Source organism: Rhea pennata, unplaced genomic scaffold (assembly GCF_028389875.1).
Source record: "Rhea pennata isolate bPtePen1 unplaced genomic scaffold, bPtePen1.pri scaffold_40, whole genome shotgun sequence".
Taxonomy (NCBI): Eukaryota; Metazoa; Chordata; class Aves; order Rheiformes; family Rheidae; genus Rhea; species Rhea pennata.
In genome coordinates this window covers 1,879,596-1,907,105 of record NW_026907681.1, presented here as the reverse complement: position 1 = coordinate 1,907,105, position 27,510 = coordinate 1,879,596, and the positions used below count along the sequence as shown (strand labels likewise).

Below are 27,510 nucleotides of genomic sequence, written 5' to 3'. Positions count from 1 at the left end.
ATGCCACTTTTTAAAATTCAGAAAGAGCAAAGAAGAACCTAAACTGTATTCAGTAGTAGACATACGAAAGCAGTGAGACCAAGATTAAATGTACTAGCGCTTCTAATGCTGTAAGTCTGAAATGAAGATGGGCAGCTGGGATGCCTGCTTTTAATGAAGATATTGATTCGTTAAGCAGTTCAAAACTTGGTGGCTTGAGGATTATCTGAGTGTCCCTGTCACGACAGGTGCCGTTACTATTCTGAGCCCTGATCCAGCTGGGTTGCGTGTGCATGGTCAGCAGGCAGCTTGTCAGACACCTCACAGGGCGAGAGGCTGACACTTTTGACACTGAACACCTGGAAATGCGCTCTCTGGCTCAGTTTACTTAGCTGGAGCCAGGTAAGGCATCCTAGGAGAAGGCTTGTCAGTGTACCCAGGACCAAGTAGCTTGAAGATACTATTGATGCAGCATGTTTGCTCTGTGTCTCTAGGAAGTATTCGCCACATCTACCTCTACCAGAGCTCCCAGGGCAACAAAGCTCTCTTTGGCCTTTTCATCCCCTCTCAGCGCAAAGCTGCAGTGTTTGTGCTGGACACGGTAAGAGTAGGGCTTAAAGGCTTGGGAGGGAACGCAAGGGGATCAGGCAGCGGTTTGGAGCTGAGCGGTTTCTTTGCACAGACACAGATGTCTACTGCTGTGCAGCAGGGATTCTCGTATTTTGAAGTGTACCAAGCAGGTCTGTTCCTCAACTGTCACGTGAAGCATTGTGATGTGTAGAGGAAAGAGCTTCCTTGAAATTTGCAGCCTGGAGCCTGTCTCTTTTGAACCCTGTTCCCTCTGATCACGTTTGCATTTGGTACAGGTACGCAGCAACCAGATGCCAAACCTCACCAACATGTACTCATCGGAGCGCAGTGCTGTGCTGGAAAAAGTGGGCGAAGAACTACTGCTTCCAGACAAGCACACCTTTGAAGTGCGTGCTGAGACCGACCTCAAGACAGTCTACAGAGCCATTCAGCGGCTCCTGCAGGGCTGCAAGGTATGAGCTGAGGGCATGAGGAAGGTCCCCACTGAGACCTTGTCAGCGCAGGTACCTGGGAGGAGGAAAACATTGCATGGAAGGCATTGGTCCAGCAGTTCAAGCAGCCTCTAAGCATAGCTCTCTGCACACAGCTAGTGCTCCAAAGTTGAAGGGTAAAAATGGATGTTGCCTGCGGGCTCTGGCTTGCCTGGGGTGAGCTTACATAGCGCAATGCAAGCAGTGAGGCTAGATAAAACCCCCAAACCCCAGCTCTCAGTTGTGGAGCTGGTTATTCAGTGGGAGGTGCTTCAAGAGACTCTAAGTACACTGTCTCTACTGTGTGGAGGACCAGGGACCACTACGGGAATGGGGCATGTGAGCACTCATTTACATGACATGCTGACCCCAGGGAACAGCACTACTGTGCACACAGCTTGGCCATGGGCATGATAAGCCAGCAAGCATGGCACGGCATTTCCCCCCACTCAGGCGTTAGCACAGCTTTCATCCTCATCACCTGCTGGGAAAGGTTGGGAATGCCACCATACTGGGGCACACGGCCCTGCCAGGGAAGCCAGCAGCACTGCTTGCAAGGCTGCTTACCCAGGGGAGCTCTGCCCCAGCAGTGGGCTTTCCAGCTGAGTTGGGAGCATGGCTAGGTATCAGGGAGCATTCCCAGATGCAGAGTGGGGGGCCTCTAGGGTCTGGAGGGTGCTGGGGCTGAGCAGGGGATGCAGAACCTGGAGGGAGGATGGAACAGTGCTGAGTTCCTTCCCTGGATGGGAATTATCTACTCCCAAAAGGGCAGCAGAGGCAGCAGGGCCGGATGGGGCTGGAGACAAAATGCTGGGTGCACTGCCCTCCCCTGGCAATGTCATGGTATTTCCCAAAGTGTGTGAATGTGTCCCAACCACTGGGCGAGCAAACCTGCCAGTCCTGGCAGTGATACAGGCACACCTGCAGTCTATGCTTTGCTGCCAGCTGGCCTCCTGCTCTCCAGCCTCTGCACAGGGGCCTCGTAAGAGAGACCCTGGGCCTGGGAGCCTTGCAGGGCTCTGCATGCGCAAGGTGGGCAGAAAGGACTGCTCAGGGGCTGCAGTGGATGTGCTGTGCTCCGAGCTGTTGAGGCTGGCTAAGCTGCCACTGCCCTCAGCCCATCCCAGCTAGCCCCCGCAGCATACTGGCAGGGCAGCAGGGCCAGGGACCTGCCTCCAGCTGCCTCTGAGTCTCAACAGTGCCAGTGAGTGATGATCCCGTGGAGCCAAGCACTAGAGCAGGTGCTGAGGGAACGCCCTGTGCCCAGCCAGCAAGACCTTGGGCCCTCTGGGAGGACCATCCTCCCAGGACATGACACCTTCTCTGCCAGCTCCCTTAAGTTCTCTCCCGCCTGCTCCACGATGAAGCTCCGCTGGAAGATAGGGCAGTAAAGGGCAGAGGTGGTGTTGAAGGTGCAGCTTTTCAAGTAACTGCTCTCAGCAGCTTGAATGTTGCCCCTGGGGAGACAAAGCCAGAGCCATGGCATAGAGCAGCACACCAATACGCCTCAATTTTCTTCCTAATATCGTGAAGCACCCAAACGAAACATTAAACCCCAGCTCTGCTCATTGGTATCCATGCCATCACTGACGGTCCCAGCTGATGAATGGTGAAGGGATTTCCTAGGAGAACTACATACCAGACGTGGATGTATGCAGGCACTCAGAAATGCACATGACTGACTAGGGGATGGCCTGCACAGCAGGAGGGTGGAGAGCAGGAAGAGGAAGAACCCTGGGGTAGTTACCTGGCGAGATGCTGGCATTTTCAAAGGGATTCTTGTTCCCAAAGACTTCAACCGCTCCCTTTGCAAGGCCACATGCCCCATATCTACCCACCAGTGTGAGCATTCCTGCTCCTTCTTTCTCAATAATTACCATCCTCATCATCACCACCTTCCTCAGTGGAGGCAGGGGCAAGCAAGAGTGAAGGATAGATGGATGGAGTAAGGGTTGAGAACGCCGTATCACAGAGACAGCAGCTGAGCACCAAAAAAACGTCCTGTCCCAGCAGGTTGAGGGAGGTGATTACTGCCCTCTCCTCAGCAGTGGAGTGCTGTGTGTGGGTGTGGTCTCACCAGTACAAGAAAGACATGGACCTACTGGAGCAAGTCCAGCAATAATGATGAAGGGACTAGAAGCATCTCTCATGCAAGGAGAGGCTGAGAGAAATGGGACTGTTAAGTCTGGAGAAGAGAAGGCTCATGGGCATCTTATCAATGTGTACAAATACCTGATGGGTAAGAGTAAAGAAGATGGAGCCAGGCTCTTCTCAGTGGTGCCCCGTGATCATATGAGAGGCAATGGGCATAAACTGAAATACAGTAATTGTGTCTGAACTTAAGAACAAACATTTTTTTTACAGTGAGGGTGATCAAACACTGCACCAGGTTGCCCAGAGAGGTTAGAGAGTCTCTATCCTCGGAGATACCAAAAACCCGAGTTGGCTTGGCCTAGAGCAACCTGTTGTAGGTGACCCCACTTTAAGCAGCTGTTGAACAAGGCAATCTCCAGAGGTGCTTCCAACCTCCGTCATTCTGGGAGCAACTTAGGAACAGGGATCCCCTGTGAAAAGTCGGCATCTCCTCCAGCTGCCAAATGGCACTGCTCCTGCACAGCTCCACTCCTGCCTCTCCATCCTTCAGGCTTGTCCACGTATTTCAACCACATCTTCCTGCTGTCAGTGAATACTCATTCCTCTGGTACCTAATTGTTACGGGAAATGGCTGTGCTATCCACCATTGCACTTTCAGGAAGGCACCTGACCCATCTTTGGTGCCCGTGCCCGACACTCGCTTCCTCTGCTGGACACCAAGCCAGCATTTCAGAGCTCTTCTCGGTGCCGTCAGCACTGGGCACGCAGCGCCCTGTCTTCTGCCCTGTGAGGACAAACACACAACGCTGAACTTCCTGGCAAATGGGATCCTGCCCAGTGCGCAGTGCTGCACAGATCACTTGTCCCTGCACATGCCCAGCTCTCTGTGGCCCAACATGTCCATGTCGCCAGGGGTGCAGTCATGGTTGCAGCTGCATACAGCACTGCAAACTGCTAGCCCCTGCAGGGTCATGGGGGACATGATGAGAACAGGACATGCACCTGGTAGTCCTATGCTGTGGCTGCAGAGGGGACGGGGCACCCCATGTGCTTCCCCATCTCTGCATAGGTGCCAGCCCTTGCAAGCTGCCTGGGGTAAGCAGCCGTTAAGCGTGCCTGCGGTGGCCCTACTCTAGCATGGCTTTCCTTGGTGTGTCCTCCGGAGTAGACAGTCAACCCTCTTCTCCATTTCCTGGCATGGGAACTGAGCCAGGGGCAGCTGTGCTCACTAGGATTCCCCACATCTCTGCATCCGCCAGCAAGCTCCGCTCAGTCTCCACACATCTCCCCTCCCGTGATCCCTCACTCAGCAGCCCGCAAACAGTGCCCAAGCCAAGGCAGGCAGCGCGATCCCTGCCACAAACTGGTAGCGGCAGAGGAGAGCTACAGGCACCAACATCACGTCCACGTGCAGCTCCGCACTGACTGTCCTGGGGTCTCTGCTGGCAGCTCCACACATCTCTGTAACCCGCCATCCTCTCCATTCCTCTTCCCAAGGCCCACCTCACCTCAGGGCAGGGCTCTATCGTCTGGGCTGGGCTGACCTCCACCCACGCAAGGATGCGGAAGCTGCTCCCGCCCTACGAAGGAACCAGCAGAGATGACGCTATTTGTAGGAAGGCAGAGCTATGCTTTGACACAGGGACACGCAAGCGTACGCACATGGAGATGAGACCAAATGCATTCTCATGGAGAGTCACGTGCAGCTGTGCACACATGCATTTGCACACGCACGCACACAGGGGGCACACACACACTGGGACAGTGCACACAGGTTCACACCTGTGCTCGTACCACCACGTACACATGCCTATTCACACAGGGACATGCAAGCCGTGACTTTGCACTGCTGTGGAAAGCACCCCCTGGCAGCACTTTGCTGAATCTGGAGCTGGTTCTGCAGGCAGCACACAGGGCAGAGCTGCTGTCCCACGTACCCAACAGGCTTGAGCCAACCTTTGCTCTTTGGAAACGACCAAATCCTGTCGAGAATGGCAGTGGCAGCCACTCCAGCGCTGAGTCCTCACACCAGGGTCACCACTATCCCCAAATCACCTGCCTCCTGAAAGCTCCGATCTGCTTCAGTGCAACAGCAAGAAGCATTCTGCCTTCAAAGTCATTTCTCCACGGGTTCTTGCTGCTTTTAATCACAGACTGCTGAAAGCCTGAGGTGGGCAGAAGGTTTGCAGGCCTCTAGTCTACCCCTCTGCTCTAGGCAGGGCTAACTCCACATAAAGCAGGCTGCTCAGGACCTTGTCCAGCTATGTTTTGAACCTCTCCAAGGACACAGGGCTCCCGCCTCACTGCAGCTTCTCCCAGGGCTGCACCGCTCTCAGGCACAAGAATAGTTTCCTTTCTACCAGTCCTAATTGCCCCAGGGGCACCTCAGGCCAGCTGCCTCTCGTGCCTTCACTGAGCACCTCTAAGAAGAGTCTGCCTCCATAGCCTCCTCCGGGTGCTGGATCACTGTCTTAGATCCCCCTTCATTATCCTTTCCCGAGACAGAACAAACGCAGCTCCTTCAGCCTTTCCTCCTAGGTTGTGTTCTCCAGCCCTGACCATCTTCACGGGCTCTGCTGCACTTGCTCCAGCTTACTGGCAGCTCTCATGGTCCCTGCACAGGGCACTGCATTCCAGATGTGGCCTCACTGTTGCCACCGAGAGGGGATTCATCTGGCTCAACATCTCTGTGAGAAGATTTCTGGGGATAGTGGAAGGCTGCGAGACTCTCTGTCCAAGAGAGGCCATCAAGCAGGTCTGACACACTGGCCAGGTGATGCTGGGTGGTGGCTGCAAGCCATGTCCACACTGGCAATGCTCGAGGCCAGCCCAAGCTCTTCCACAGACCAGCTTGGTAATTTCAAAAGCACTTGGCCAAAACCACTGCAAACTCATCCTCTCTCTCATGGCACCCCTTGAAAAAGCTAAGATCCTGCCCCAGTGCACCAGGCCATCTCCACTCTGGCCACGCAACAGGCCTGGGGCAGCTGCCACATCTGAAAGTGCCCCACCAAAGTCATGCGGTTGCCTCGAAAGACGAAAAGCTGAGAGAGTGCCTCTCCTCCGCCATGGAGCCCAGCATCAAAGGCACGTTCTTCTTCCCGCTTCTTACTTGCAGAGTCTGGCAAGGTTCAATCTGTTTCCCGCAAGCTTTGGGGCAATACAAAGCTGATCTGCCCTCTGCTACAAAAAGCTGCAGCTGGCAATAATAGCCCTGGCAAACAAGGAGGTGAATGTCAGAGCCTCCCCTGACCTGATCTGAGAGTGCCCTCTCCCGCCCTGAACATCCAAAACCACAGAGGCCTGACGCTGCTTGTCAAGGCAGGCAGAGCATGGCGCACCTGCCTGGCTAAGGCCACAGGGCCCTGCCCGGTGCTACGTGCCAAGCTCTGCTGAGCCTGCCGCACAGCACTGCAAAGGTGACCTAACATGCAGTCCCAATGTGTCTGGGACGCAGCTATGGTGGCCTCATCGGGAGCCAAGGACAGTGCTGGGCCTGGAGGAGGGAACACGGGAGTCCCCATGCAGGCAGCGGGGACCACCACACAGGACAGCTTCCTTTGCTGGGTCCATCTGGATGAAGGAGCAGTTGGGAAGCCCTTGCAGAAAGTCTGCTGCTCATCTACTGCTCCAAGAGGCCACCCAAAGCAAGCAAGACAAGAGCAGAGAAGGGAGAAAGGCGGGTCGGAGCCTCATCTCGGCTGTGTGGGTTTGGGGAGAGCGGAGGCAGTGGGGTGGTTGTGGGCTATGTACACCCCGACATCGCACACCTTGCTTGGTGACTGTGTCACGCCCTTGACTTTAGTGAGGACAGAGCTCTGTGGGCTTGTCTCCCATTCCTGGTAGCCCTTCTGAAGGATGACAGGAAAAGGCGCTATCAGTGATCTCCTCGCCTCTGGGACCCAGAGTGCTGCATCTGTACTACGGGATACTTCGTGGGAACGGTCCCTGCTGTAACTTTTGGGTGTCTAGAACACTACCGCTGTGTTAAGCAGAATATGAATAAGTAACTGGAAATCTGTGAGAAAGAGCAGCGGTTGGTTACATAGAGATTTGGTGGCTTCCAGCCACAGAATAACCGTGAGAAACAGTCAACCAGAAGGTCTGAGGTTGAAGAGTAATGAAATAGCGAACCCCAAAGTCAATGTGGCCCCCGAAATAAATCTGCACACGCGCGCAGTGTCATAGCCCGGTTATGCAACCGGGGCGGAGTTGGGCTAAACTCCCTGCGGTGCAGAGTAACCCTGCAAGCCCCACAACAGACCCTGCAGGCAGCAGGGTACCTGCGCTTCCTGGCAGCACAGCTGCACGACAAAGCTCTCAGGCCACAGCCACGACTCGCACGACACACACAGCAGAGCCAGCAGAGGTTACAAGCATTGCACTTTTATTACATGCAGAGAGAGCTGACAAGCGGCAGCTGCTTCCTGATGCAGCATCAAGCCCGGAGCCTTTGCAAACGCACATTGTTTTGCACAAGGCAGAACAGCCCAAGCATATGGAATGCATGGAAGTGCCTGAGCTTGCCCCAGGGCAGAGAGCGAGAGAGCTGCAGGGCACAGCTGGTGTCTTGGTGCTGCAAGAGCAGGCAATCAGTGGCCTGAAAGGGCTCCGAGGAGCCCTGGGAGTGGGCCGTGCTCAGTGCTGCAGAGGAAGGCGAAAAACCCCCAGGCACTGCTGCCAATCTGTGCTGGGGGAAAATTCCTTCCTGACCCCAATGCTGGCGATCGGCTGTTCCCTGCGCATGTGAGCAAGGCCTGCGTCCCGGCCAGCCCTGGGACGCTTCTCACGCCCACCGGGGCACACCAGCGCTGCCCAGCTCCTTTCCTCTCTCTCTCAAACTGAAGCCACTTTAGGGGCTCCAGAGCATGGCAAAATTTAAGGAAAAAAAAAAAGAAAAGAAAAAAAAAAAAAAAAAAGGAAGAAAAAAAGAAAGGAAGAAAAAAAAAGCAAAAGCCAGACCTGATAGAGCCTGGGGGAAAAAACTCTTTCCTGGGCCCTGCAGGAGACCAGCTGGCCGGGTGCTCCAGAGTGTTGCCCGAGACCTATGACACTGATGATGAGCACTTGGAGCATCTTCGCATCGCATGGCCTGCATTTCCTGGGTGCTGCATGTGGCGCCAAAGCAGACAGGCATGGGGATCTTTGGAAGGGTCTCCGGCTCCGAGAATGGATGCCCTTGCTCTTTGTGGGCCATCGAGTTAACTTTCTCCACTGATCTCCAGCTGAAAAGGCCTGGAGCCCTTGCGGAGCTTGAGGGGCGTGTGAGGGGTCTTCTCCCGCTCCCAAGGGCTTGCTCCGGTCTCTGAAAGACCAAAGTTACATCCGGCTTTGAATCCGAGCCTGCTCAGAGCACAGATTGGATCGGAGGGCCTCCAGCGAGCTCTTCCAACAGAAAACCTTCCACGATCGGATGGTGCACAAGGGCTGAATCAGCTGTGAGCTTCAGCGCGCTGCCTGCCCATGAGCAAATGCCTGGGCACAGTCTGCGCTCGCACAAGAATGGCTGCTGACAGTGGTGGCAGGGGTCACTTCCATTTCCCACAGGAGGCATGCACAGGCCAGCTGTGCCCAGCAGCGCCACACGAGTACAGCAATAAAAGCAGAAAGCCTGCTTGCCTTGGCCCCTTTGCATCAGCTCAGCTGAGGCAGCTTAGAAGAGACCTGGAGCTGGCAGATGCTGACCTCCCTCTGCTCTCCTGAGAGTGAAAACACTGTGAAAACTTTGCTGTCACTTGGTATTGCGCTGTGTGTCTTTGGAGGAGTGCCAGGCAGAAGACGAAGAGGATCCACAGTCTTTCTGAGGCTGAGGCAAGCCAAAGAGCCAGTCTTAGAGCCGGTGCTGGAAGGGGTCAAGGGCTGCAGGAGGAAGGGGTTGGTCGTGCCTATTTGTGTTGGGGAAGAGGCAGCCGGCACAGGAGGCAGCGTTAGGCAGTGTTAGGGAGTGAAGCAGCAGACACAGGCACTTTCCAAGCCTGCGAGGCACGGGGCACGGCCACAGCAGGGAGTGCTCTGAGCACCAAAGCAGGGCAGAGAAGGTGCAAAGCAAGAGCTGGCAGCGAGGTCAGAGGAAGGCCACAAAGAGGTCTCCATACGAAAGGGAGGTGCAGCTGCTGAGCTCGTCCATCGTTTGGCGGCCTGAGGTGCAGGCAGCCGTGCCCCCGCATGTCCTGCGACAACGTCGCGCTGGGTGGCTGTTGAGAGCCCTGCTGCCCTCGTGGCGGTGGGTGCGTCTGCGCCCAAGGACAGCCTGCAGAGAGCCTCGGCCCTGGGCGGCAGCCAGCTGCGAGCCGGCTGCGGAGCCTGGCAGAGCGGCAGGGGCGCAGGCGCCTTATAGCCCTGCTCGTGCCGCGAGCACTGTGACTGCGCTGCCGGGTCACAGTGCTGCGACATGGGGGCCCCGGGGCCGCGCTGCAGCCTCCCTGCCAGCCGTCTGCCGGCCCGGCGTCGGCGTGGCACAAGGTCCCGGGGCTGCTGGCCCTGCTGCAGCCCCTGTGCCCAGCACCCCAGGGCAGCTGCGCCTCCTGCTGCGGGGCCGTGCCCGGGCCATGGCCCAGGAAGCCTGCGGGCCCCTTGCTCTGTGTCAACGCGCCCCACGCTGCCCCAGGCTTGTCCCAGGTCACTGCAGAAAGGGCAAGAGTCCGCTCCCATGCTGCCATTGGGAAGTGGCATCAAGGGCCATGGCACCGCCTCCCTAGGCCATGGCCTGTTGCTGAAGGGGCCAAACCTCTCAAGAGCACCCTCAGAGGTGTCCCGCCCAGAGCATCCCCTGGTGTCCGACAGGACCTCGAAGATGGGCCAGCCTTTTGGTGCCTGTTCCATCCTAGCAGAGGACTCTCCTCCCCAGTGCCACGACCCATCTTTGGGGCCCGTACCCGACACTCGCTTCCTCTGCTGGACACCAAGCCAGCATTTCAGAGCTCTTCTCGGTGCTGCCAGCACTGGGCACGCAGCGCCCTGTCTTCTGCCCTGTGAGGACAAACACACAACGCTGAACTTCCTGGCAAATGGGATCCTGCCCAGTGCGCAGTGCTGCACAGATCACTTGTGATCTGTGCACATGCCCAGCTCTCTGTGGCCCAACATGTCCATGTCGCCAGGGGTGCAGTCATGGTCGCAGCTGCATACAGCACTGCAAACTGTTAGCCCCTGCAGGGTCATGGGGGACATGGTGAGAACAGGACATGCACCTGGTAGTCCTACGCTGTGGCTGCAGAGGGGACGGGGCACCCCATGTGCTTCCCCATCTCTGCACGGGTGCCAGCCCTTGCAAGCTGCCTGGGGTAAGCAGCCGTTAAGCATGCCTGCGGTGGCCCTACTCTAGCATGGCTTTCCTTGGTGTGTCCTCCGGAGTAGACAGTCAACCCTCTTCTCCATTTCCTTGCATGGGAACTGAGCCAGGGGCAGCTGTGCTCACTAGGATTCCCCACGTCTCTGCATCCGCCAGCAAGCTCCGCTCAGTCTCCACACATCTCCCCTCCCGTGATCCCTCACTCAGCAGCCCCCAAACAGTGCCCAAGCCAAGGCAGGCAGGGGGATCCCTGCCACAAACTGGTAGCGGCAGAGGAGAGCTACAGGCACCAACATCACGTCCACGTGCAGCTCCGCACTGTCTGTCCTGGGGTCTCTGCTGGCAGCTCCACACATCTCTGTAACCCGCCATCCTCTCCATTCCTCTTCCCAAGGCCCACCTCACCTCAGGGCAGGCCTCTGAGGTCCCAGGAGCCCTGAGACGCTTCTCATGCCCACCGGGGCACATCAGCGCTGCCCAGTTCATTTCCTCTGGAAAAGGTGCTGCAAGCCATCAAGGACTTGTACCTACTGAAACCTATGAAGAAAAGGAAAGTTAATAACCAAAAAATAAGCATAAAGTATACACTCAAATGGATCAGGCCTGATGACATTTTGATCAAATTACCCAAAGCCATTTCAATAGCAACACACATTTTTCTTGCTATCAGCAAAACGTACTCTGTGGCATTTTGAAAGGGAGTGAGTTTTCAAAGAGCTAAGATCTGAAGTTTTCTGTGGGTCCAGAAATAAGTTTTTAAAATCTTGAGTTTTACGTGTTAGGAAAAAACACAGAGATTGTCACTGTAGAGATAGAAAAAGTCCAACTGTGAAGCCTCAAAAAAAAAAAAAAAAAAAAAAAAAAAAAAAGATTCCCAGACCACTCTTAGACAAACTTAGAAGCTATCATATCAAGAGTATTACAAAGTTGAAAGAGCTGTTATTTGTAAACCTACAGGTCTTTGAACTAAAGGCATAGCCTATTAGTATGTATTATTAACATAACTGAAAAAAGAAAAACAAAATCACAACAATGATTTTGGACAGTTTCAGAGGCCATTTTTAAACCAGAGTGAATGATTTCTACTCTCCTGTTACATAGGGCTCAATAAAACTATAAAGATTTGACAGGTTAAGAGAATAAACATTGCCATGAAGTGAGCTATCCCCAGCTTAGCTATAAACATTCAATATTTCCTCTGAGAAAGGATAATGTAAATTAAAAATAATACAAAACAAACAGGAATGGAGAATTTTTAAGATTTTTGATAATTTTGATCTTTTAACTTACTTTTTCCAGAGATACTATGTAACTCAATGTACTCATTCTCCAAGTCCTCAAGAATTTGAATTTGTCATAATCACTAATAGAAAACTGAGCTGTTTTCACAAACCAAGGTATACACTGACTCTTCCACGCTATTCATCTTTCTACTCCTGTGGTCAAGTACCTTGCAGTGATTATCGCTTATTTGTTCAAGCGGTGAGGAAATATTAACTATCACAAGTTCTCAGCAGAGACTGGACAATAATTATCAACAGATGGCTGGCAGTACAGTTTGGGGAGAGAGAAAGAAAGTGCCCTTCCTTCCAAAACATCCCCCACTGAGAAGTCCTCAGCAACTCAATGGTCACAGTTTTGGTTAAAATCAGATTTATGTTAACCACCTGTTTTCTCCCCACATTTTTCTTTAATATTTGCTTATTTAATTATGATGAGGAAGCACAAACCCTGTACATCCCATCTATCTTATAATGATGACATTCATATCTGGAAAAAAACAACAACTTTGGTAATTTACACTCTTATTAAAATAATACTAGTATTGGGTCATTAGAAAGGATCCAGTTCAAGAAGTTCAACTGAATACAAACAAGGAAATTCAAAAACACAGTGTGCTCCTCCTAGTTTATTTACAAAAGCCTTAGCAACGGCCAACACAGAAGAGGCTTGCTTTAGTAGCGGGGGCTGTGCCCAAGGGGCCGCTGACAGAGCACAGCCTGGGCAAAAGGCAGCGGTGCTTCCTACGTGCTCCCAACACCGCCCGAGCACCACGGAAGGACAACGCAATCCGGGCTGCTCAAGCTGGCAGTGCCGGCTCGCAGCTGGCTGGGGCCCAGAAAGAAACTTCCCAGGAGCCTCCCGATTTCCACACTGCATATGCTTAAAACCCCAAACACACGGTTCGTACAGCCGTGCAGAAAGCGCTTCCTGTGCACGACCTCCACAGTGCAGTTTTCCGACGTCTGAGAGATTTTTTTTAGGGTATCTAAACCTAACCACGCCAGCGTCGGCGTGGCACAAGGCCCCGGGGCTGCCGGCCCTGCTGCAGCCCCTGTGCCCAGCACCCCAGGGCAGCTGCGCCTCCTGCTGCGGGGCCGTGCCCGGGCCATGGCCCAGGAAGCCTGCGGGCCCCTTGCTCTGTGTCAACGCGCCCCACGCTGCCCCAGGCTTGTCCCAGGTCACTGCAGAAAGGGCAAGAGTCCGCTCCCATGCTGCCATTGGGAAGTGGCATCAAGGGCCATGGCCCTTGATAATGTATTATTAACATAACTGAAAAAAGAAAAACAAAATCACAACAATGATTTTGGACAGTTTCAGAGGCCATTTTTAAACCAGAGTGAATGATTTCTACTCTCCTGTTACATAGGGCTCAATAAAACTATAAATTCTTGTGAGCTTGTCTTCTCCTCTGGAGAAGTGTCTGGCTTTGTTGCTCATTCTCCAGTTTCTTTGCAGGGCTGTGAACGAGAAGTGTCATCCTTCCTCTCCAAGAAGTTTCAAGGGAACATTTCAAAGCTGGGAACTGTCCCCAAAGAAGATTTGGATCTGGTCAGTATTCCTCTGCCTGCTGTACTATTGAATAACTAGTCTTTCTTTCTTTCTTTCTTTCGAGCTCAAGTGGAGTAGAAAGGGGCTAAGCAGTAAAGGGAAGCAGTATGCTTACCTTTAATCTTCAAGCACTGTTTGCATTGCATGTCATGAATAGGCTAATTATTGCTTATTGATAGTAATTGCTTATTATAGTAATAGTAAATAAAATATATGTTCTGCTCCAGCACATAGTCTTTTTCACAGGATGCTCAAGAAACTTCCTGAGCTAGAAATGGCTGGAGATTAAGAGTGTTGTGGCAGAGGGGGATAGTATACATTTACTCTTTCTTGGGTGTGTACTGGTGATTGCGCTTGGAAACAGACAACAAGACAAGATGGCCCTTGGTGTGAACTGGCATAGCTCACATGTTCTTCGCTGTCTTACGTGCTTGCTAGCATCTCTTCTCACTCCGAGTCTTTCCATTCAATTACTACCTCTTCTTTCAACGCTTTCTTACTGTTAGCAGTCTTCCCCTTTCCCTCATTACTCTTTTCCACCCTTAGCTGGCACTGTCTTGTTGCTTTGTAGCCAACTCACTTGGTGGGTCTTAAGCAGAACTACATTAAGTTATCCTTCCACGTGGTGGATGACTTGGTGAAGGTGCGGAAAGAGATCTCTCCTGCTGTGAGGAAAAACAGAGAGCGAGACCAGGCGAGCGATGTCTATACGTCTATGCTGTCAAGGAAAGAGGTCTCCTTAGGATGGTTGGCCCATGGGCTTCTTAGGATTCCCCTAGTCACACAGACTAAAAAGTACAAATGAGAATTCCAATTTTCTCTTTGGTTTCCTACACCTGATGTCTGATTTCAGTTGAACCATTTCAAAGGAAGAGGAATCTAGTGAAGTGAGCACTTCCTGCCCAACTGAGAGGTGTACATTATTTGTTCCAGGTGATTCCTGGGGTGCCCAACGATTCTTAAACTCATTGTTATGCTTTATAAATCCAATGCCATAAGAAACCTCTCTTATAAAGGCATAGAGGTAATAAGTGCTTTTTGCCTGCGCAATGTTTCCTCACGTGCTGTCAATCCTGATGACTCTCTTTCTCGAAGGGGGTTGTTGCATTAAAGAGAAGCTTTTGTTATTCCATTCTCTCCTGTTAATGAATTTTGCTGTTTGGTTATCAGTGGGTACCACTGTTGCTACCTTGTCTCCTACAGTCAAGCCTGCTGGGTCTGAGATGTGCATAAACCTACTTAGGTAAATTAGTTGTTAATCTAATGAGAACTGCTCGTTAAATCATACTCTAAAGCTGATTTGAGTTTAATGTATTTGGTCATATTCAGGATCCGGTTGTTCTCGCCTTTGACATTGAAACTACCAAACTCCCTTTGAAGTTTCCTGATGCAGAGACAGACCGGATCATGATGATCTCCTACGTGGTTGATGGGCAGGTAATGGAACAACAGTTCTTTTCTTCATGCTTTGGAGCAAAATGCTAGACAGCAAACGAGCATGTCACCTTTGGCGGTCTGGTCCCTGGCTTGCTTTGTTGCTAGTTGCTTGGTCTATATGTAATGGCTGTGGAAATAAAATTGAAGTCTAGTCTGAATGATGCATAAGGATTTCCTCGTTTTGTATGTTGGAGAACCCAGCTAAGGCTACTGGTGCCCCTTTGAGGGGCAGTAGTAATTTGGAGAGTATAGTCCTTAAGTTGTCTCCCTTTTGGCACCCTTAGTTGATTGTAAGCAATTGTTCAGAAGGTGACCTCCAAAGAGCCGTTCCCACTTGACAAAAGCTCTAGCTATCAAGCTGTGCAAGGATTATCGCATCGATGGAAGACTATTTCATCCTTTAGGCAGTGTGTTCCGGTTGTTCAGGAACCTGTCCCTGGTGTAGCAGGGATCTGAGTCCTCAGTAACTCTTCCTTTGTCAACTCTCTAGGGCTATCTGATCACAAACAAGGAGATTGTCTGTGAGGATATTGAGGACTTTGAATTTACTCCCAAGCCGGAGTGTGAGGGTCCATCCTGTGTCTAATGAACCAGATGAGGTAAGTAGGTTCTACTTGGGAAATCAGGCTGCTTTTTATCTGCCTTGGTCTCTTGTAGGCCAAAGAGAGCTTATCACCCAATAGAGTGTATCTTTGGGGAGCACAGCGGACAGTCACGGTGCTGGTGATGCTTTCATTTCATGGTGTGACGATGAGGCAGATCGGGTTCTAGCTAGGTCAAGAGCAGAGGGGAAGGACTGCATCAATTGTATTATATCCAGTGCCTGCCTGCAGGAGGTGAATTTGCTGAGTGTTTGTGTTTGTGGGGGAGATGTTTTTTGTTTTGAGTTTTTTTTAATCCTCTGTTGCATACTAGGCTCATTTAATGCAGAGGCGGTTTGAACATGTCCAGGAGACCAAAGCTACTATCATTGTCACATACGATGGAGACTTCTTTGACTGGTAAGATCAGGAATGAAAACTAACCTGGTTTCTAAAAGGAAATGTTGTCTAGGCCATGAGGTGAGATTGGGTACCAGCCTGTATGTCCTTTGTCTGGAGGTCACATAGCGGCCACATGCGTTCTTATCTACGCAGACTATCCAGCCAGTTTGGGAACCTGTTTACATCCTGATTATGTGCTCTTTATCTGGAGTGCTGGGCTGAGTCTTGGATCGCCAGCCTGCAGAGGACTGTCGAAGAGGAGGAGGTGGAATTCAGAACTTTTTTTTTTTTTTTTTTCCCTGAGCAGAGCTATGTTTATTGGCTTTGAAATACGAACTTCTATAGAGTCCCATCAGTTGGTCCAGGGATTGCTGAGCTACTTCTAGATCGTTGTTGATTTGGCAATGTTTGTACACTGATGACCTCAGTAACTGGAGAACAGGCAAAGTGTCAAAAGAGAACTGCAGAACAATAGGGAGACCAGAGCAGCCAAGCCTTCGGGGAGCGAGGGAAACTCGATCATAATGTTCTGCCTCCTGGTATAGGATGTGAGCAAGCAGCTTCCTTCTTGCAGTAGCTCTGCCCTACAGGGAGTTTTCCCTGTGGCCAGCTCTCACGGGTAAGGTCTGGAGCAAAGGAGAATTCACAAGAAAAATTCCTCATTAAGTAGCTTACAAGAAAGCAATCCTGAAACCCTTGGGGTGGGGATGGGGTGGAACAAAAGGGACTGCTTTGTTTCTTCTCTTCTGCATTGTCTCTCTCCTCAGGCCTTTTGTGGAAGCAAGAGCAGCAGCTCATGGAATTAATATGTATCAGGAGATTGGATTTCAGAAGGGCAGCCAGGGAGAGTACAAAGCCCTGCAGTGCATCCACATGGATTGTCTGAGGTACCGAATGCTGCGTCTGTACCGTATAACTGCATCTTTATCTGTTAAATTTGTATAAAATGCCTACAGTTGATGTATTTGAATACTGTCCCTTTTCCATCTCTGTGCACTGCTATCATGAGTTACATCTTACTAGGAAAGGACTAGCACCCCCATCTTTGGTTGTGCTGCTTCTACTCGGTACTCCGTTGTGTGCCATTATGTACAGAAGTTACGTCTTGTCCACACTAGCCTGAACGACTAACTCTGTTTATAGAGTCTGCTGGTGGCTGTCATTGGGAGTTTGAGAACTGTCCTGGATAGCAGGTAAAAGGACAGGATAAGACCAAACCGTTGTAGTGGGCACAGGGCCATATTCTAACCCAACAGCCTGCCTAGCACAGAGAGGAAAAGGAAGGGGGTGTATGTGTGTGTGTGTGTGTGTGTACAGGAGAGGGCTGTCTGTCTTGGCAGTTGTGACTTGAATGTTTTTTCACATTGGACCAGTGTCCAGACTCTGGAAAACAACTGCCTCTCTTTGCAGTCCTGCTGATACCTCCTCCTGTGTTTAAACGTTTATCTTTGAAGTCTCTGAAGTATGAGGGTTGAGAAAAATCTGAGCAATAGAAATGATTTGAATAGCAGAATTTGTATGAGTCAGGATTTAAGAGCATGGGTAGATATGCAGACTGTCTAAAGCTGTGCAGCTTCTTATTCCACTGCACTTGGATGTTCTGCTCTCACCTTTCCCTGTTAGAGTAATCCAGATCTTTTTGTACGTAGCAGTCCTTTCTGAAGTGCAGGGCTGTCTCTTCGTCGACTGGCATTTTCATTATTCTGTCTAGGTGGGTGAAGAGAGAGAGTTACCTGCCAGTGGGAAGTCACAACCTGAAAGCAGCAGCGAAAGCAAAACTGGGTTATGATGCAGTGGAGCTGGACCCTGAAGAGATGTGCCGGATGGCTACGGAGGAGCCTCAGGTGTTCCCACCCGGTGCTGTATCTCTGGGCATCTGCAGTATTAGTGAACCTTTGAGTTAGAGCTTTGTGAAATCCTTTAAGTTAATGCAATGTCTTTGAGAAGTTGTCAGTGTATCTTGCTGAATTTCAGACACCTGAATGAACTTAAGCTTAGGGAAGAATAGAATTTCCTTGATGTGTTTCTGGCATTGGCGTTGCACTGTATATTTGTGTTATTTACACTTCTGCAAAACGGTAGTACTCGGGGCATTGCAACGGAGCAGTACTTTGCTAGTGTCCAGGAGACACCTTAATGAGGTTTCTGCCAAAGCCCTGGAGATCTCTGTAGGCCAAGAGTGGCCTCCTGACCACTCCGGAGTGGCATCTGTGCGGATATGTGGCAGTGAGCTCATCTTCCCCATTTCTGCTAATTCGGAGCTGGCTTATGTAATTCGGGTTAAAGCAGAATGTTGTCTTAAGCCGACTGATAACTCTTTACATGCTGGGATGTTTGTATGCAGAAATATACCTTTTGCATCTTCCTGCTGATTTCAACCTTTCCTTGTTTCCCGTTGTACGTGTTAACTGCTGTATTAAATGTGACTGGGATTGATTTGTCTTTCTCCTCAACAGACACTGGCCACCTGTTCGGTGTCTGATGCAGTTGCTACCTATTACATGTATATGAAGTATGTGCACCCTTTCATTTTCGCGTTGTGCACCATCCTTCCCATGGAGCCTGATGAGGTGAGTGCATGCCTGAAACAATTTCTTTTCTGGGCAGAGAGCTGCATGCTTCATGCAACAGTGACACATTGGCAATAGAACTAATTTCTACTGTTTGGATAGTTTTTCCCAAGGAAAGGAGGGAAAGTAGTCTCCAAATGCGCTTCCTTTCTGCAGTACAGCAGTCATAGCTGTTTTTCCATAGACCAGTTATGGGTAGCCTAAGTGAAGGAGTTGGTTTTGTTTCCTTACTGTGCTCCTTCTTGCCTTGGGCTTCAATACTGCCTGAATAAACACATCATGTTGGGCACCAAATCAGACATTTAAGTTCAATGATGTGGTGATAAGGCCAGCCTAATTCCAGCAGCACCCTTTACAGCGCTTCTTTCTAAGTCCAGTTTTTGATGTCTGTCTTTTACAGGTGTTAAGAAAAGGTTCTGGGACAGTGTGTGAGGCATTGCTGATGGTTCAGGCCTGTCACGCCAACATCATCTTCCGCAACAAGCAGGAGCAGGAGTTCAGCAAACTTACAGATGATGGCCACGTGCTGGACTCGGAGACGCATGTAGGAGGCCAGGTGGAAGCTCTGGAACCTGGGGTTTTTCGCAGTGACATCCCTTGCCGCTTTAAAAAGGTAAGGACACAATCAAGGTGTTGCGACAGAGGCTTTAAAATGGTAATGCAATGATGCTCTTTCTCTTCTTTCTGGAGAACATGGCAGTAGGGAATAACCCTCCAACTGGAATTACCATCCTCTGTTCTTTTGGGGGATACCCAATAGCAATACCTGTTATAAAACTGATACCTAATTTATGGCTTGAGTGCATGAACCTGCTTAGAGTTTAGGTGGGAAGGGTTGGAGAAGTTGCTCTTCATGACCTCAGACTGGCTATTGGGTAAAGACAGTGTTACAGCAAGGAGAGTGGTTCATTGCTGTTGAGTGGGTTTGTTTACTTTGTTTATTGGTTGGTTGTAGGGTTTTTCTTTTTTTGGGGGGGTTTTAATTTTCTTTCAGCCAGTGGTTGTTGACAGAGATGACTGTTTTTGTCTCATCAGGATTATATCTTTGTCCTTCTCCCACTCAAGCCAAGCTTCTTTTGGCCTCTTTTACCTGTTTCTGGTTGGTGCTACTGTCTAGATTGTAAGTTTTAGAGGCAACTTCCATCTTTGCTGTGTGATACACCATACCTCAGTGCTGCTTGTTTTAGTGGCCTTAATCTCGTGAATGATCTTAAGGGAACGTGCACTGTGAATTTAGAAGGACCTTAAATCTAAATCCTTGGCCCCTTAGAGCCTTAGATGTGTGAGCAGTTGACTGCTAGGTCAGCCCCATAAGTGTTGCACTCTGGAACATGCATGCAATCTTCTCTTCTTGTTAGCTGCCCTATATAGCCTCCTTTGCAGGAGAACTCCAAGGGCCGGGGAGCAGCCACCATCTCTTCTCTGCTTTGTGTTTTGCCCTAGTGCGAGTGGTGTAGGCTTTTGTGAGTTGTAGGGTTCTTAGCAGAAAGCCACTGTCCTTCAGTTCTAGAGAGCTCAAGCTGCCTGTGGAGGTCAGCCAGCTAATTGGCCAACATTATCTGCCTGCTGACATTGGAGCTGATCAGTGAACGAAGGGGCATTTCAAGATGCCATTCAGCTGACCTGTTTCAGCCATCTGCCCTTCAGATGAGATGAACTGCTCTCTACCCATACTGAGACATGCTCTGCTAAGTAGTGAACCTGTTTTCAAAGATCGCCGAAGCTACGCTGGAGCATGGATAATCTTGCAGAAGCTGTCACCCCCTGCCCCCCTTCCCTAGGCAGTGTGCGAGGATGGGTGTCAGGGCTAGAAGAGGTCTCGGTATCATTCCTGTATCCTTGCAGAATCCTTCTGCCTTTAACTTCCTGGTGCAGCATGTGGAGAAGACGCTCCGGCATGCTGTCGAAGAGGAAGAAGGTTTGCCATTGGATCAAGTCACCAGCTTCCAGGAGGTCTGTTGTCCTGCCTCAGCCTGCAGGGCCAGAGGCATGACTGGGCTTTCCAAGGAGAGCAGAACTGTGAGGGTGGAGTTGCAGCACATTTCTTTAGGCAAGCCTCGGTCCTTTAGGTCCAAGCCTGGTGTTGTATAACAACTTTCTTCAGCTTTGAGTTCTGCCCCATGTCCATCTGTGCCTTATTTCCCATATTAATAAAGAACTGGCATAGGCTGGAGGCAAGGCTGATTTTTCTCATCCTGAATATGTCTGGTGAGACACCACATGTTAAAGATGCCTGTTTAGACTCATTTTATACTCCATGGAGAGAGACAGGAGAAACTTATCTGTAGACATTTGCAGTGTAGATGAAACCTACCTTGGAGGTCCAAAAGAAAACCTTAAAGATTGGTGGCTAAAGAAGACTCGCCACTGCCACTCTTCTTAATCCTGTTCCTTTAGTTTTTCATACTCTTCCTCTGTTTCCCAGAATCAGTGGGAGGTGTCTCTGTGCATGTCGGAAGTAAAGGACCAAATATAGTGCGTATGTGACTGCATCATTAGTTCCTTCTTGTTTGAATTTTACTTTTTTACATCTCCCCGCAGGCTTGTGATGAAATCAAAGTCAAGCTGAATTCCTTGAAGGATGTTCCTAACGGAATTGAATGCCCCCTTATCTACCATTTAGATATAGGGGCCATGTACCCCAACATCATTCTGACCAACAGGTTGCAGGTGGGTAACCTCAGTCCAGTCAGGAAGGTGTTTTCTGTTTTGTCTTGCAGATGGTCTAGGAGGTCCCTCCGATTTGATCCCCTTAGCGGCAAACAATAAACTTTCTGCCCTGGACAGGGGGATAAAATAAGGCTCGGTTTGAAATCCAGTCAGGCTGTTACAGTTGGCAGGTGTACAGAGCCGAAAGGTCTGTCCAAGGTAGAGCAATAGCTTTAGCTGGCTTCTTCCAAAGAATAGTCATTGTTTTTGCTATAACTTGTGTTCTGAAAAGCTTCTAGAAAGGAAAACTTACTGAACATCACCTCTGTGATGTTCACATTTGTGTTCTTCTAATACCCAACATCGATTCCTTCTGGCATATGTCACTGGAGACGGTTCTGTTTTCTCTAACATGGGTGTGTCTGACCTGTGTCCAGCCCTCAGCAATGGTGGATGAGGCCATGGGTGCTGCCTGTGACTTCAACAAGCCAGGTGCTAATCGTCAGTGCCGGATGACTTGGCAGTGGAGAGGAGAATTCAGTAAGTGTAATTCTGCTGTCTGCTTTGTCAAGTTCCCTGTTGCATTGCAGCATGGATAGAGCTTGCAGCGTGAGCTGAAGACACAGAGACCACTTCCTGTTCCTCCCCTGGAAAGCTCCTAGTTGCTTTTCCTTTGCAGTGCCTGCAAGCCGCAGCGAGTATCACCGCATCCAGCAACGACTGGAGCCTGAGAAGTTTCCTCCTCTGTATCCAGATGGAGCACCCTGGGCGTTCCACGAGCTTTCCCATGAAGAGCAGGCCAAGTATGAGAAGAAGCAACTGGCAGGTGAAAATAAATGGCATTATCTGGAGCAGGTTTTTGCTGCCTAGACTACAAACACATCATTAATTACTTCTCTCTCAGGTCTGGGGCTACTTAGTTCATGCTGACTCAGACTGAATTTGATCTCGGTTTCATGCTGCAACAGTTTTCCCCTAGGATCCCAACCAATTCCTGTACGTTTTTTGAGGAGGAGGCAAGTGCTGTTTTTTGTCTCAGTGTTTCTCTTTTCTCACTGAGAGTCATGTATCTGAGCTGAGACACATGGAAGGTGATATTTTGTTTGGGTTTTTTTGTTGTTGTTCTTTAATGAGCGCTCATTAAGCATGCCAGTGAAACACGTTTCGATATCCTTTCACTTTTTGCTCCTAAAGTGATACTACTCAGCAGAAGCATCTAGCTAGTGGGAGCTCTGAGCAGAGCCTGAATTTGTGGATGAGCCCTCATGGGCAATTTATTTCCCACACACACCTCTGCATCTCTATAGAGAGGTGCTGTTTCTCCCCACATTAGTATCTTCCTGCCCTTGCCTGTGTAGCAGGTCTGCTTCCTTGCTTTCCTAGGTATGATGTTTATTTGCATTGATGGAATTTTTCTCAGACTGGTGCCTTGAAAGCTTCAGATCTGTGGATCTGTGTGGTTTGCCCGATGCCATTGTGTTCATCCTTCCCATCCATAGTGGGGCACTGATCTCCGAGAAAGCTTTCTCTGTTTATTCCCTTTACTAGATTATTGCCGCAAGGCTTATGAGCAGATCCACGTCACCAAGGTGGAGGAGCGTGTCACCACCATCTGCCAGCGAGAGAACTCTTTCTATGTAGACACTGTACGAGCTTTCAGAGACCGTCGCTGTGAGTTCAAGGGGCTGCATGAGGTGCTGGGCTTGAATTTCTGTTTTATTTGTGCTGCCAAAGCTAGAAGGTCCTCACCTCTCACTGAAAACTTGAACCCTAAAGGATCTTTTGCTCAATCTGTATGGTCAATAAGAAATATTAGCTTTCCTGACAGCTCTGGTGCAAATGCAGGTTTTTCCCCTGCTGAATCCTAAACAGCTGCTGCCACAGTGGTTCCTAGCTCTCTGATGCAATCACTTTCAGTGCTAGGAAAGAAAACAGCTGGGTTTTTCTTGGCTTTTACTGGATCTAGAAAATCCTCAGATCAACTATTTTGTAATCTGGTTTGTGTAGGGTACTTTTCAAAGAGAAAGATGAGACAAGCAGAGAAACAGTTGATCTTAGGCTAAGAAGTGATTGATTCTAGGAGAAAGAAGCAGCATGTCCTAGTTCTCAAATGTTTGGAGTCTTGTGGCAGAGGGAGGAGCCTGAAATGTAGTTGCTAATATATTGAAAGAAATATATGACGTGGTGTGACAGAATTGATGTAGGATGGCAGTTCTGCTGGGATTAGGTAATTCTAACTATGGGTGTTACAGTTGATGCTGCAAGACTCTTCCATAATATAGCATAATGCCTGTGCCGAACGCTTCCCCCTCAAATGCAAAAGAAAGAGCAGAAAGAAAGAGGAATTATCTTAATAACTGATACTGTTCTAGGATCACGGTGTCATATTAGGATTGAGGTGGGGGGAATATCTGGCTATTGGTACTGCCTGTAGTGGAATGTAGGGTTGTCCTGACTCTGCCTCTTGCCATCAGGTGTGGAAGAAAAAGCTGTCTGCGGCTGTGGAGACAGGCGATGCCTCTGAAGTGAAGCACTGCAAGAATATGGAAATCCTCTATGACTCCCTGCAGCTGGCACACAAGTGTGTCCTCAATTCTTTCTATGGCTATGTCATGCGTAAAGGGTGAGTCTCACCTGTGGTCATTGCTGGAGTCCTCCAGCAAGGAGCATTGTAAACCAGAGCTGTTCTAGTGAGGCTCTCACCTTGTTAACGTGCTTCCAAAGCACAAGGGGTATGCTAGGTGATCCCTGTAACACTTTTTTTTTGTTCCTACTAATGACTTCTTATTTATTAGTCCCCTTAGCAGGGACTTTTGCTAAACAAGGCCCTGTAGCATTGGCAATGGATGGCAGGGTTTGTCTATAGGTGATTCTTCAGGGTGTGCGGTTTCCTGAAGTATCACAGGGAAGGAAAAGGAAAATGATCTCCTGAGGGCTGCTGTGATTGTCTTTTTTGCCCTGAGACTTTATTTTCTGTACGACCTGATGCGCTTCCCCGCAGCTGTGCTTAAGAGGTAGCACTGCAGCCTTTTGACTGTCCCTCCTCCATTCACAGAGCTTGCTGGTATTCCATGGAAATGGCTGGGATTGTGTGCTTCACTGGAGCAAATATGATCACACAGGCTAGGGAGCTGATTGAGCAGTTTGGGTGAGTATGTGCTGAGCTGAGGAAGAAAGGTTCTCCTGTATGTAGTGTGAGCAGATGGGTAAGGGCAGAATTTGACTGGCAGAGAAGAGGAGCAGTGGGATAGATGTGGGATTAATCAGTGGAAGCTCTGGTGTTCTGGAGATTCAGGTTTCTGACATTGCCATGGCTTATTAATGCAACTGGTGTTGTATGACTAGGACTTCCTTTGCAGAAAGGACACTGCCTCTGCCTGACTTGTGGACAGAGAACAGTTCTTTGGCATATTTTCCAATCTCTTCCTGATGGTGATTTTTTTTCTTCCGTTCTTAGGAGACCTCTAGAACTGGATAGAGATGGGATTTGGTGTGTCCTTCCCAACAGCTTCCCGGAAAACTTTGTCATCGAGTCAACCAACGCAAAGAAGCCGAAGGTGACAATCTGCTACCCAGGTGCCATGCTGAACATCCCCGTGAAGGTGAGTCTGGCATCTGTACCAGCCAGCTGTACAGTCTGGTAAAAACAGTGAAAGGGAAGAAAATGTTTTAGCCTTCTGTAGGCCTGCAAGCCAATCAGGCAGTTCTTGTGAAGGGAGTAGCTCTACTGGCAGTGGAGTATGCATCTTTGTTCTCGGAGTTGGCTTCAGCCCAGAGGACAGCCTGTCTTTTGTCTCTGGTCCCCTGTGTAATGAGCAGGACGTTGGGGCTGACAGCTTTGCTTGCTACAGAGCTATACTCTGCCCTGCACAGCCCATAGCTCAAACTTGGCCCTATTTGGCCCTACTTGGCCATGATCCTCTCAGCATCCAAGGAGGAGGGCAAGAAGCTGAAGAAAAGGTAAGAGTTCAAAGCTTGAAAAATCACCACTTCCCCAAGGGAAGGGATTGAGGGTCCTTTTCCTTGACTACATTTGAGGCGTGTTAGTCCTTGCCCCGTGTTGCCAGTCCTCTGGAGCTGGCAGCATGTTTGGTTTGCTTGTTGCTGCATACCACCGAGATCATGCTGTCTTTAAATGGCAAGTTCCTTGCATGAGATCAGTCTTTGAATCCAGCTATGCCCTGGCCTTAATTGACACATCTGACAGTAAATTTCTGAAGATAACAGTAAAACAGCACTTCTCAAACTTTCTGATTAGTCATGGTCTCCCTGTTTGGTTCTGAGATGCGCAGGCAAACTTTGATTTTTCTTTCTATCTTTTCTCTTTAAATTCACTAATCTCTGTCTGTCCCTCTCTCAAGTTTACAGACCTCTAGTAATACTTTTCCCAGAGGTTTCCACTTTAATCCCCATCTAGGGGAAGGAGTGGATCTTGCCAGTGCCATCATGGTATAGAAAAGCAATTGCACTTGACTTCACTGACTTTCTCATGCAGCCTGCTTAAATACGAGCACGAGCAATCACGAGAGGACTGCCCACAGACCTGGGTCTGGGTTCAGAAAATACTGTCACTGTCCTCCAGCACTCTCTGTTCGTACAAGACTATGTTTGTTTCTGCTTGAATGTCTCTGTTGGATGAACTCCAGCATCCACTGTGAGTGCCTTTGCATGCCAAGGGAGTCTGTCGCAGAAGTCAAGAGGATGTCAAGCACTGAATGAACTCTGCTCATAGGAGTCTTATCTCAGGGGCCCTTGATTTTTTCCTGTGATTCTTGAGATGTCAGCAAGCGCACTTATTTCTTGCTCACTCTGCAAGTGGAAAGAGCAGTAGTGTGGAGCTGGCTGGCAGGTACCGCTGCCAGCTGAGGAAGAAAAGACTGCCTGGAGGAGGGGTGACAAAGCAATGTACGCTTGAGTCTCACCTCTGTTCCACTGAAGCTTCCTGTGATGGTTGTATTGAGCCATACAAATAATTGGCAGGCATGTGAAATCCAAGAAACACGACAGAAAAAAAGAGGGCAGTGTGTTGTCATAGTTGTTTCGATAGCGATGTCCAGTTTCCTCTGAGTCCATTTTGCCAGCGTCCCCTCCTGTTTTCCAAACAAAGCTTCATTCTCCTGTATAAGGCTTTTCCTAGTATTTCACTCCACTTCTCTACTCCTCTAACCCTGAGTCTCACTTCTTGCCCTTTATTTGCGTGCATTTAAGAACATTTTGCCAGTTAGAATTGGCAAGTTGGGGACAGAGGCTGATGTGCTTTTGCAGCTGGAGGTGAAGTAGTTCATGATGTTGTTGTCTCTAGCTGTGTAAATATGCCTAGATCATGGTAGTCCAGAGCCCCACAGCTTGGATTAATTTACCTGGTGGCTGCCTGGTTTGGCAATACTAGAAGTACTTTGGCAGGAGGGTAGTAAGCAGCATCCTGGGAGATGTGTTCCTTGGCACAGAGCTTGTGCAAAAGCTGGTCTATATCCTAGGTATGCAGTCTTCAATGAAGATGGATCCTTGGCTGAACTGAAAGGGTTTGAGGTGAAGCAATGGGGAGAGCTGCAGTTGGTGAAGATATTCCAGTCTTCTGTATTTGAGGCCTTTCTGAAAGGCACCACACTGGAGGAGGTCTCTGCCTCTGTAGCCAAGGTGGCTGATTACTGGTTGGATGTACTGTAGAGCAAGGTGAGTGTAGGGTTTGCAGGATATGCATCCGCTGCATGTTTGTCTTCCCAGGTTGGGGCCAGAGAAGGTCAAAGCTACCCTAACACTGTAGGGAGGATGGACTTTGTCGAGAATGGTTGGTCCATTGTGCCTCTGATGGCTGTTTGTATGTAATTTCTGCCTCTTTGATTCTCTAGGGCTGCTCTTTAGGGTCTTTTAGCACCAGACCTGTTGTTACAGCACTTTTGTCAGCTGTTACCGCTTAATTGTGAGTAAGCGTTGTCCTCCAGTCACGTCTTTCACAGAGGTAGCGTGGTGGCCCTCTTGCACCAAGGACTTTCTCTAGAGCCACTCACTGAGACAGAGGATGGCAGAACCATTTGCCTGCAGAATCTTTTCTGAGGAGGCCAGAAGAGATTAGCTTTAAAATAACCAGCAAGAGCAGAGACAATGCCAGAAAACAGAGCCTCAAACCGGGGAGCAGGAGAGATGAAAAGCCGGAGCGACTGCTCTGCTTGGGAGTTTATTGGGAGCACTTCCCCTTTGTATTTTGCATCTGGCACTACAGAGCTGGGCCCACTAAGAGTTTGCCGTACAACATCATTTCAAAGTATTGCATTCACAGCAGGAGTTTTGATGCAGACCTCATGTCCGTGATCTCTATGTTCCATAGGTCATGTTGGCAACTGGAGCAGAGATTGCTCACAAACTCCTCATAAAGACAGCCATATCAATCGGTTTAAATGTTCCATGTATATAATAGCAATGAGGTTTGATCATTAGGTTCCTGATAGTGATTTTTTTCCCCTTGTTCCTTTTTTCAGGCTGCCAACATGCCTGACTGAGAGCTGTTTGAGCTGATCTCAGAGATCTGTTCCATGTCTCGCAAGCTAGAAGACTCCGGGGAGTGCACAGACAAAAGAAAATGAATGAGCTCTTCACTTCTGAAGGCAAGAGACAGG

The 27,510-nt window shown here is 49.7% G+C and overlaps 1 pseudogene; it reads left to right on the top strand.

Annotated features, from left to right (window-relative positions):
- The first annotated feature begins 1,235 nt into the window (after positions 1 to 1,235).
- On the top strand, positions 1,236 to 27,477 carry LOC134154756 (DNA polymerase epsilon catalytic subunit A-like; annotated as a pseudogene).
- Positions 27,478 to 27,510: the final 33 nt, after the last annotated feature.